The sequence below is a fragment of the Triticum urartu genome, chromosome 2 (genome assembly GCF_003073215.2).
Source record: "Triticum urartu cultivar G1812 chromosome 2, Tu2.1, whole genome shotgun sequence".
NCBI classification, from domain to species: Eukaryota; Viridiplantae; Streptophyta; class Magnoliopsida; order Poales; family Poaceae; genus Triticum; species Triticum urartu.
In genome coordinates this window covers 750,267,635-750,279,607 of record NC_053023.1, presented here as the reverse complement: position 1 = coordinate 750,279,607, position 11,973 = coordinate 750,267,635, and positions in this window count along the sequence as shown.

Below are 11,973 nucleotides of genomic sequence, written 5' to 3'. Positions count from 1 at the left end.
CCTACAACCAACACCTCCTCCAGGAGCACCTGTAGGCGGAGGAGCCGTTCGCCGCCGGCAGGGCGATCAGACCATGGACCCTGCAGAGCAGGAGGCACTGCTGGAGTCCTACCTCTCTGCCCGCGAGATCCGCCTCGCCCACTGGCGGTACCATCAGCGGGCGGCGGAGGTGGTGGCCACCTGCAAGGAGTGCGATGATGAGACGGGCAAGACGGTGTTCGGCGAAACTGACGAGGAGGAGGGGGACAATGCCGAGGCCCCGCCCCACCGCCACAACCATGAAGCTGGCATGTCCGTGGGCACCGCCGGCATCGAGGAAGAGTAGGGCGCCATAGGTCGCTGCCACTCAGGTCCCAGGAAGTCCACCGCTCCTGCACTCCCATCATTGCCAAGCTTGGCGGGCTCAACATCGGCGGCCGACTAACCGCTTGACAGCGACGTGGAGGCGAACAACTTCACTTCTCGGGTCTCCGGAGGCGGAGGTTAAGGAGGCGGAACTGGAGAGCGCCGAGTCAGAGCTGGAGAATGAGAAGCTTCAGTTCTTGGGTCTCATAGCCGGACACGGGGAACAGGCGACGGCGACCATTTAGATTAGGTATTGATTATACCTCCAGAGCCGAACTAGCACCGCTTAGTTGATGTAAATGTAATGAAATTCATCATGTCTATATGAAATCCGTCATGTTTATATGAAATCCGTCCGTGCTTGATCGAATTTCCTCAGGTTGGTTCAAACTATTGTCGAAATGTATGCGGCTACGGTTGAATGACGGTCTTCTACATTCATGTCCGTGAACTGGTCCGTATGTATGCAAACGGAAGCAGGAGGAAATTTGTGGGACGCCGTTGGAGATGCCCTAACAACATGTAGAGTGACTTCCGTGGACCATCCGTCTTTGGAGGACCTGCCGGCTGGGCGAGTCTCTGTGTTTGGTAGGTAATTGAACAAGCATTGAAGAGATGCATAGTGTCGACGTAGAAGTCTCGTTAAGTCTTGCACAATCAGTCAGATCTTGAAACGTACGTCTGAATCCAGGGAATCTTGACGAAGTCTCGTTGTAGCACATCAGGTCCAGGTAGGCTGGAGCTTCGGGATGAGGGCCTTCACGTCGCGGTTGTATATCGGCAAGCATCATGGTGCCAGTGTACGCGTTTATTGACTCGTGTATGTAACCCTGTCCCTAAATCAATAAACACAAGTCAATGGTCCACAAGTAACGCGTCAACTACACAAGTCAATGACACAAGTTCACATCATCTGGATCACAACACAACATGGTGGCAAGCCAGCCCGTGTACGCGGTGACAGTGAAGAGTTTTACATGAGTTGGCGTGCGACGGCTTCAACACCAAACTCGAGGTCGACCTGTCCAAGTTCCAGCCCGACGTACGGTGACAGCGGGCTCTTTTTTTCCCAAATAGAATGATGACCTCGGCCTCTGCATCACATGATGCACCTGATCATTTTATTAAATAGAATATCGGGTTCAAAACATGGTTTCAAATAATTGCCAAATAAGCTTAAAAGAAGTTGTCACAACCGACGAAAATAGGGTAAGATGACTAGACATATACCCTACTGTTCGACCATCATCCAAACCAGTTGTAAATATCCTGTGCGACCGTCTTCCAGCAGTGGCGCCCAATATCCATAAGTTCCATGTGGTCTGCATGGCTGAGTAATGACAGGATACGGATCCAAGCAAACACACTGAAGATAACCTGCAACAAAATTATGATAGTTTATCTGTTAAAGGCGACATAATTCGACAATTTCATATGGCCTAAAGTAATGCACACACTCCTACTTGAAAATGTGCAGCTGTCTTAGGCCCTATCACATATAACCATGTCCCTAATAAACTCGATAAAGTGCTAGCTGAACGCCATCCTTACAAAAAAATTACTTGACCGTGGCCTATTTATTAAGGCACGCAGGACTTGGCCTATTTACTAAACCGGTCAGGACCAATACGTCTTTCCTTGATCGGTTACCATAAATAGCACTTTACGTCTTGAATCAGCCAGCTAACATGCGTCATGGCAATCCCTCTTGACCAGATTCACGGAAGCACTCCTTACCTTATATTAATATATATAAAATATTCCGGCCACATGGCAACCACACTGATAATAAAGGGTTTCCCCGCTTTATAGATGTGCTGCGGCCCCAGCGAGCCGGCTGTATGACAATTCACACTAGATAACAAGTCGCAATCACATTAGATAATAAGGATTAATCGTTCATCATCATGTGTGTTTGCTCCTTTGCTTACGTGTCTTCATCACCCATGCTCAAAATCCTTCATCTTAGTATGTGACGCCTGTTAAGACTTGTCCTAAGCAACCACGGTTTAGCCCAGCGTATCAGAATTTGTCCAGGTAGCCGCTAGTCCATGCAAAACTCCATACATTTTCTTGGGTAAAATAGCTTGCTACGCCTGACAAGACTGCATTTTAAAATAAACATTGGCCCATAAAATACCTAGTAGCCAAATTATACTTTCAATGAACCACACAAGCGATTCTCAAAAAAGAAAAAGAACACATCAAACAAGCCAACGAAGCTAAGTATGGCTGTGTGCATCATGCAGAACCAACTGTTATATGAGCAGTTGCAGGAGAGAAATTCTGCCTCTAGGTGTGAACTTGTGCAAAATCCAAAGGAAGTGGCTAGAAGAGTATGTGCTCTTGCTACTGAATGGACCCAAATTAAATCAGCATCTGTTTCCTTCAGAGCGCATACTAATGGGAGATGGTCTCCTCCCCCTCACGGCCGGGTGAATGTAAACGTGTATGGTGGGTTTGATGTTGGGGGTGGAGGGGGGAGTAGGAGTAATTATCAGGAGAAATGATGGCTCTTTTGTTGCAGGGAAAAAGCTCCAGGCTCCCGTATGTGCGTGACCCAGCACTTGCAAAGCTTTTGGTGGCGAAAGAAGGTGTCATGCTGGCAAATCAGCATGGACTATATTAGGTAGTGCTGGAGATGGACAGCTTGGAAATGGTGAGTAAACTGAAGAATGCCACTGTTGACAGATCGATCAATTTAAGGCTCTCTGATCGAAGAGCTCAAGTTTAGGTGTTCTTCTTTTTCTGAATTTCGAGTTGTGTGGTGCCGTAGAGAGGCCAATGATTGTGGCCATGTACTAGCAAAAGCTGGATCCTATTTGAACGGGAATGCTAGTTTTCATCCCGATGAAATCTTTTGGCTTTCATCCATTTTATGAGTCTTCCGTTTTCTGTTCCGAGATTCGTGTTTCCATTTTTTTTTTGTCGGCTTCGTTGATTTGTTTTCCTATGGGGTCCGTTCAATTTCGGGGAGACCTGTTCGCGTTTTTGCTCGCTTCGGCCCCGCGTCTGTCAGTGTTACTTTTCCCTTTCCTTTTGAATTTTTTCATTTCGTTCCTCTGTATGTGCCTCTGTCCCGTTCCCTCCCTCGTCAAGATAGAGAGAGAGAGATCCATGGTGACTTGGAGCTGCCCTGTCCGCTCGATTCAGTATGCTGGTGGTCAGGCGTCCGGCGCTCACCCTTCGGCTGCCCCACCCCCTCCTGCTCCTGCGCCTTTTCCCCCGCCGGAGGTCTGCAACATCACTCGGCTCACACCCCATCGTCGGCCCCATTTTCCTACGCCGAGCGTTTTTGTTCGTCGTATTCGGTATGTATTTGTGGCTTTGGTTTGATCCTCAAGTCTGATTTGATACTGAATATATTACTCAAAAAGCTGCCGAAGCCAAGAGTCACCTCTTAAGCTTTGGTGGATCTAGTTTATAAGGGAAATCGGATCGAAAACTAAACAAATTGACCCTATTTTTGAGAAAAACCGGGCCGAAAATTGTACAAGTAACAAAGTTACCGAAGGTGAGAAAAAAAAGACATCCAGAACAAGGCCCGACCTAGCTAGCGGACCGAAAGACCAACAGCAAGGAAGGCACAAGTAAATGTGGGGTGTTGTGGAGGGAAAACACTAGTAGTAGTGCGGGTAAATGGCCTAGTAGTAGCGCGGGCATCGGCGCTACTGATATTGTGCTAGAACTAACATTAGCAGTAGTGCCAGTAAGGCACACGCTACTGCTAATTCAGAATGCGTTACTAGCAGCGCGGCTTGACCCCGCACTACTACTATTATTATGTATTTCATTTCTATTTTATTTTATATCGTATTTATACACCGTTATACAAGTTTTCATACAGTAGAAATTTAGAGATTGTTATATCATTATAATCATAATGAGTTATTAGATCATTGGGTGAAAGAACCGCCAACTTAGTCACTTTTGATCCATCCACTTGAATCTAATCCGCGGTTGCTAATCCAACTTGGTCTCTTTGGATCCATCCACTCGAATCTAATCCGCAATTCTTTCATCCAATGATATAATAACTCATCATCATCATAATATTAACAACTTTTCATCATAATACATCATAGCCATATAACAACTCCTCCTCATCATCATTATCGTCCATGAGTCATATAACAACTTGTTCACTAGTCATAATCACAACTCCTCCACTAGTAGAAAATTGGCCTTTTGTCCCGGTTCATAAGGGCCTTTAGTCCCAGTTCCTGAACCGGGACTAAAGGGTCGTTACTAATACCCTCACCCTTTAGTCCCGGTTCAAACCAGAACCGAGACAGATGGGCCTCCACGTGGCCGCTGCCGGCAGCCCAGGCAGGGGGGCCTTTGGTCCCGGTTGATGACATAAACCGGGACCAAAAGGCTTCCACGCGTCAGCAGCTGGCTGGAGCTGAGGTTTTTCTTTTTTTTTTAAAAAAAAGTGGCTGTTTTAGGGGTTTAGGGGGTTATTTTTAGGTTGTTATTAGCTAGCTAATAAAGAGAATTGTCCTCTCTTATATCTTCATCCTTGGTTTACCTACGCTACCGCTATGTTCATTTCACCCGCAGATATATATATAATAACTCATGCATGCTCGCATCATACATCATCATATATAATAACAAGTCCTACTAATTAATCAAGCATCATCATACAACTTCTACTCGTTATTAATAATAAGTCATACGATCATCATCCTCATAGTCATCGAACCCAACCCTACATAATTGTTCTTATCACATGATCATCAGTATCAGGTAGGACCTAAACACACTTAAGGTAAAATAGCATAAAACAATATAGACCCTGACTCTCCATTATGAAGAATGGAGATCATCCTGTCTCCAATTCTTGCGCCTCGCTTCCTTTTGCTTCCAAGAAGCTCATTACGACTGTCCATACATTTTTTCCATCCTTTGATTGTCATGTCTCCACTTTTTTTGAAATCCGGTATGGACAGTTGAGATTCGTAGGATGACCTGGATATATGTTGAAAACACGAAGGCCGCCGCCATTCTGAGACATCAAATGAGGCACACAATCCTCTGGGATTCTCTGTTGAAAAACATAGTAATAACTTCGTAGTTAGCAATGATGTACTAGTTTTAGAAGTATGCAAAAAGATGCACGGATGTCCTAATAGTAAAAAATCTTACCAGGGTATCTCCATGGTAGTTACCGTAGTTCAACACGTGCAGTAGTGGCACATATTGACCATAATGTTGAGGAGTTCGATTGTAGATATTGTAATTCTCAAGATCATTACAAAATCCAACCACATGAGTTTTCTCCTTGTAAGTTAAATCAGAGCCATCGGTGTAGTAAGTTCTATCTACCATCTTCTGCACATTCTTTGATACTTCAAAATAAGCTGTCAATGGAAATAAGCTGTCAACTATTTTGAAATGAACAATATAAATTAGTTAATAATTAACTATGTTTGAGAAACTCACATAGCGGTAGAACTGGAGGAGTATCAACAAGGACCCAAATGTCCATATTGTTTTGCTCGATTTCAGGATCACCAAGATCCATGGTGACAAGCATACCCTCATCAAAACCATACAATTTGCAAAATGCTTCCCAATTTTTGCAACCAAAATGGGTTACGCTCTCAGCATTATACAACTTTACTTCAAAATCCACATCATGATGGGTCCTTAGGTGAATTTTCTTCATTTCAAAATTTTCATGGTCTTCAAAATCCATCCTCTCCAAGACATAGCGTCTTGCATGGCATGGGATAAACTATACTCGAATTGTAAAAGATGAAAATTACACGTTGAAATAGTTGAAGTCATGCTTAATTATGAAAAAAACACTTGTCGTCATTGCGTACCATTTCAACTTCGAAGGTCTCCTCGAGCTTAATGCTGAAGCGCCGACCATCGTCCAGGTGAGGCCTGTCGCACTCACCTCGATCGTTGTGGCACCAGTCGCACTCCCCCGGGAGACTTTCGTCGTCCGATGATGACATTTCCTATACGTTCATAATTCAAAGACTAAATTAGATAATTATTATTCAACTAATCATATGCATATGCCTTGCATAGTGCTCTCCAATTTGAGCATTCAATAAGAAAAATCAAATCGCAAAATAAAGTAGTATTCAAATTAGGATGCCTTCAATTATAAGAAAAACTACATCATCTCCATGTGTCCGTACATCGAATATTATCACTAATACACATCGAATACTATATATCATCTCCATGTGTCCAGTACAGCTAGAACCGTAGCGCCCGACGGGTATCGGCGCGGGCGGTGGACACCCAAAGGGAAGGAACCATCACAGGATCATAGCTCCAGTGAGATCCCTGAAGAACCTACCAGGTATTCTCGAACCTGCCCTCCAACGCAACCATGTAGCGACGGACGTGCTCGTCCTCCTCGCTGACACGGTGACGTACCACCTCCGCGGTGTCCGGAAGCCTCGGCACCGTCACTGGCCCACGCGACCGCCACCAAACAAGGATCGGGTCAACGACGGGCTGGCTCCTCACCAAGCTACGCCCCCCGGAAGGTAGCGCCTCCCAGTACCACCCCGGCGGAGCCCAGTCCCGGACATGGCCCATCTGGTCAAGCAGGTGTCGTCCGCCGCTGACTCGACGTCGAGGATGCGGGATAGGCATCGTCCACGTCGATGCGGGAATAATTGCTTTAACTAAAAATATAAACTAGTTCTATTAATTTTCTTGCTAAAAATAAACTACTTCTATAGTAAAATAAACCAGTTTTATTAAATCAACTAGTTCAACTACTAAGCACTTACTATAAATAGAATAATGTAGTACTTACTAAAAATAAACAAGTTTACCTAGTTCTAACAAATTCCATTAAGCACTTTCTAAGTAGTACTAATTACTAAAAGTTAATTATCGGGGAGGGGGGGTATGTCGACAACGACATACCCGATAACAAAAAATAAGAAGAGGAAGAAGAAGAAAAAAAGAGGAGAAGAAGAAAGGAAAAGGAGAAGAAAGAAAAGAAAAAAAAAGGAGAAGAAGAAGGAATAATAGAGGAGAACAAGAAGAATTCTTCTTCTTCTCCTCTATTCCTTCTTCTTCTCTTCTTTTTTTTTTCTTCTTTTTCATCTTCTTATTTATTTCTCCTGTTATTTCTCTCTTCTTCTTCTTCTCCTTCTTCCTCTTCTTATTTTCCTTTTTTCTCTCCTTCTTTTTCTTCTAAATATGAACATATACATAAATGACTTTGATCATACATAATGTTCAGATTCCTACACAATATGAACAAAATTACAACAGAAAAAATAATAAAATTTTTATGAACAAAATAAAAATTCTATGAACAAAATTACAACAAAAAAATCATAAAAATTCTATGAAAAAATTGACATATTATTTGCATATATATGAACACACAAACTTTTGCATGGGCAACAATAATATCACCCAAAAAATGTATGAACAGAAAAAAAATTCTAACTTTTGCATCTAAACTATTCATCTAAATTAAGTACAACTAAATTAACTATACATCTAAATTAACTATACATCCTAACTATACAACTAAATTAACTATACATTCTAATTAAATTAGGAAATTACGCAAGCCGGGGCGGCGATCGACCAGGAGGGGCACGACGTCGGCGGCGAGGAGGCAGGGGGGCACGGGGCGGCGACGGCGACGACGTGGTCGGGGGCGACGTCAGGGGCGGCGGACGGCGATGGTGAGGGGCACGGCGTCGGCGGCGAGGAGGCAGGGGGCACGGGGCGGCGATGGCGAGGCACGGGCGACGGCGACGGCGCGGTCGGGGGCGACGGCAGGGGCGGCGGACGGCGTCGGGGCAACCTGGCGGCGTCGATGTGCTCGGCGTCGTCGGGGGCAACTGCGAGGGAAATGTGAAAATTTCCCAAGTCTTTGCTTATATAGAATCCATTGGTACCGGTTCGTGGCACAAACCGGACCCAATGCACTACTTTAGTCCCGGTTTGTGCCACGAACCGGGACTAAAGGCCACTTTTCGGCAGGCCAAAGGGCGGGAAGCGGCGGCCTTTAGTCCCAGATGGTGCCACGAACCGGGACCAAAGGCTCCCTTTCATCCCGGTTGGTGCCACCAACCGGGACCAAAGGGCGTGTACTGGAACTGCCGCGGTGCGTTGGGATGTTTAGTCCCACCTCGCTAGCCGAGAGGGGCTCGGAGTGGTTTATAAGCCCTGCGGAGCCGACCACTTCGAGCTCCTCTCTACTGCAGGCTTACGGGCCTAAATCCACGCTCTGTGCCTGTGGGCCTACTGGGCCTACTGTGGCCTGCATCCTGGCCCAACTAGCGGGTTTCCAGTCGTATGCATGCTGTGGTGGCCCAGTAGGCGGCATTTTAAAAAAAATCCAGTTTTTTGTTTTGTTACTAACAGCAAAATACTTACTAGTTTTTCAGTTATTATTTTTGGTTTTAGGTAATAAAAATTATAAACTTTCTGTTAGTGCCATTAATTTTCCAATTTGAATTGTTTAAATTTGAATTCTTTGAAATTTATGTGAATCACTAGTTTGTAACAAAAGAAATATTTATGATAATTCTTTTTGCTATTAAAGTTTCTTTTTGCTTATAATGTTTTGAACAAAAAATACTTAGGTAATTTTATTATTTGAATTCTTTGAAATTTGTGTGAATCTCAAGTTTGTGATTAACTTTACTAGTGCCATTAGTTTTCAAATTAGAATAGATAAAATTTGAATTCTTTGAAATTTGTGTGAATCTCAAGTTTGTGATTAAAATGACTAAAAAAATGAACATAGATGCGCCTATACAGAAAATTCAATCTAAATTCATAATCAATTTCCATGAATTTCAGAGAAATTCATTATGAATTTAGGTCAAATTTCTTGTATAGGGGCATCTATTTTCATTTTGAGAGGAGCTCAACAATGAAGAGAGGGACAGGCTTATAAACCAGTGTGGGCGCCCTTCGGTTGGCGAGGTGGGACTAAACTGTGAATTGCAACGAGGACCGACCATTTAGTCCCAGTTCATAACAAATATTATAGGCATTTTTTTATTTTTTGCTATTTATTTTTTTCATTTCTACTTAGAACTAAATACTTATAGTTTTTTAGTGATTTATTTTTTCTTTTAGGTCACAAAAAATAAAAACTTCTGTTAGTGCCATTAGTGTCAAATTAGAATAGTTAAATTTGAATTCTTTGAAATTTGTGCGAATCTCAAGTTTGTGATTAACTTTACTAGTGCCATTATTTTTTCAGTTCTACTATGAACTAAATACTTATAGTTTTTAGTGATTTCTTTTTTCTTTTAGGTCACAAAAAATAAAAACTTCTCTGTTAGTGAACATAGATGCACTTATAGAGAAAATTAAACATAAGTTCATAATCAATTTCTATTTATAAATTTAGGTCCAATTTCCTCTATAGGTGCATATATTTTCACTTTGAGAGAAGCTCAACAACACAGAGAGGGACGGGCTTATAAACAGGTGTGGGCGCCCTTCGGTTGGCGAGGTGGGACTAAACGCTGGGTGCAACGAGGGCCAACCCTTTAGTCCCGGTTCGTGGCATGAACCGGGACTCACGGGGGGCCTTTGGTCCCGGTTCATGCCACGGACCGGGACCAATGGTGGTGGGCCAGGAGCCAGGGCCATTGGTCCCGGTTCGTCCCACCAACCGGGACCAAAAGGTCCAGACGAACCGGGACCAATGGCCCACGTGGCCCGGCCGGCCCTCTGGGCTCACGAACCGGGTCCAATGCCCCCATTGGTCCCGGTTCTTGATTGAACCGGGACTAATGGGCTGACCCGGCCCGGACCATTGCCCCCTTTTCTACTAGTGCTCCTCCTCATCATCATCATCATCATATAGTCATAATCACAATACCTCCTCCTCCTCCTCTTCCTCCTCATCATCATCAACTCTAACACATTGTAGCACATAATAACAACTCCTTATCATCATCATAGTCATAATCAACACTAACTAATTGTTCTTAACACCTAGGACCCACTCCTCTCTTCTAGGTAAAATAGCATAAAACAGGTAAACCGGTCCATCTCCAAAATGTACAATGGAAAATCAATTGAAATTTGGTCGTTCAAAATAAGTGAAATAATTTTTTCTTTTGAAATAATTGAAAATATGTTGACTGAAATAAATGGACCGCACCAGGTGGCGTGTAGAGCCATCTGGTCTATTCTCCACTAAATCACTCTACCAGGCTATAGCCCCCTCTCCAGGTCCCGAGGCTCTTACCATCATCTGGGAGATCTGGCTCCCCTTGAAAATTAGGATTTTCTTGTGGCAATGGATCCGCGGCCGCCTTTCGTCTGGCGTGGAGGTCCTGAAACACAACGGCCCTGGCGATGGGCATTGCCCGCTCTGCGGGACTGAAGAGGATTCGAACCATATCTTCTTCACCCGCGCAGTTCCTATGGAGCTGTTTCCGCAAAATAGTAGGGGGGGGGGGAAGCTGGGACCACAACAACTTCCCCGCTCTCTTCGCCGGACTTCAGGCGTTACCACCCTCGTCACATTAGGTGGCTGACCATCGATGTGCTAGCCTGGACGCTGTGGACTGTTAGGAATAAGCTTGTGATTCAGCGTATCCCTCTTTGTCGCGCTACTGGTGCTTTGTTCAAATGGTCTGGGTACTTGCAGCTTTGGCGGCCGCTTAGCCGCCCCAGAGAGAGAGACACCATCACCTCCATCATCACCCAGCTTCACGCGATGGCTCTCCGGATGGCTCCACCGCTTCTCCCACCACCACCAGAGCCGGATTAGTTCTCCTCTTCCTCGCCGCCACCGCCGTTTATGTTTTGTGCGTGCCTTGTGTCTGTGTTGGGCTTGTTGTGCTGTGCCCACAGTTGAACCCGTGTAGTGTTTTGTGCGTGTGTGTTGGACCTTGCCTGTGGTGCCGTTGTGTGTGTGTGGTTCGGATGACACCTTGTTGACTTTGTACTCGGTGGTTGCTTTATTTATAAAGCGGGGCGAAAACCTTTTTCAGGTAATAAATGGACTCAAATGTGTGTTAAAAAGTATCCAAAATTAAGCGTGTTCTAATGATCTTAGAACCAGGAGTTGAAATATACAAAAATTTCAAAAATTAAACTTTGGTTTTAAAGATATGAATCATCTAAATTATCAACAGGAAATTAAAACCGATGGGTTTTATAAGTACGTGTCCTGTACTATGTGCAGAAAGTGTCAGTACTGTCCTATCCATGCATGGGTCCCAGGGTAAAGAAAATATAGATACAAAAATTCAGAGAAGAATCAAATACGGAAGACAAGGATTCAGATACTCTAGAGGTGGAGCACTGCTATAGGGTACTGGTTCACCGGCACCTGCCGGAACCGGTAAATTTACTTATACGGTTCCTCGGCTGTCTCTTGAGCCATTACTGTGTAAAAGGCGTGTAAGGGTCTCTCTATAAATAAAACACCAGCTGTTCTAAAAAAACCCAGAAAAACTGCTTGCCGTGCAAGTGTCTGTCTGGTTGACTAGTTAGGAGTATCTCGTGGCGGGGAAGGTCGTCGCCGGCTTCCAGGCGAGACATCGACTGTGCTGTGCGATCCGAACAGGAAAGCTTGACCATTCTTCACCGTGGACGCGCAGGAAAACGGGAACGTTTGACATGGTCATGGTGGGTGGGCGTATCAGA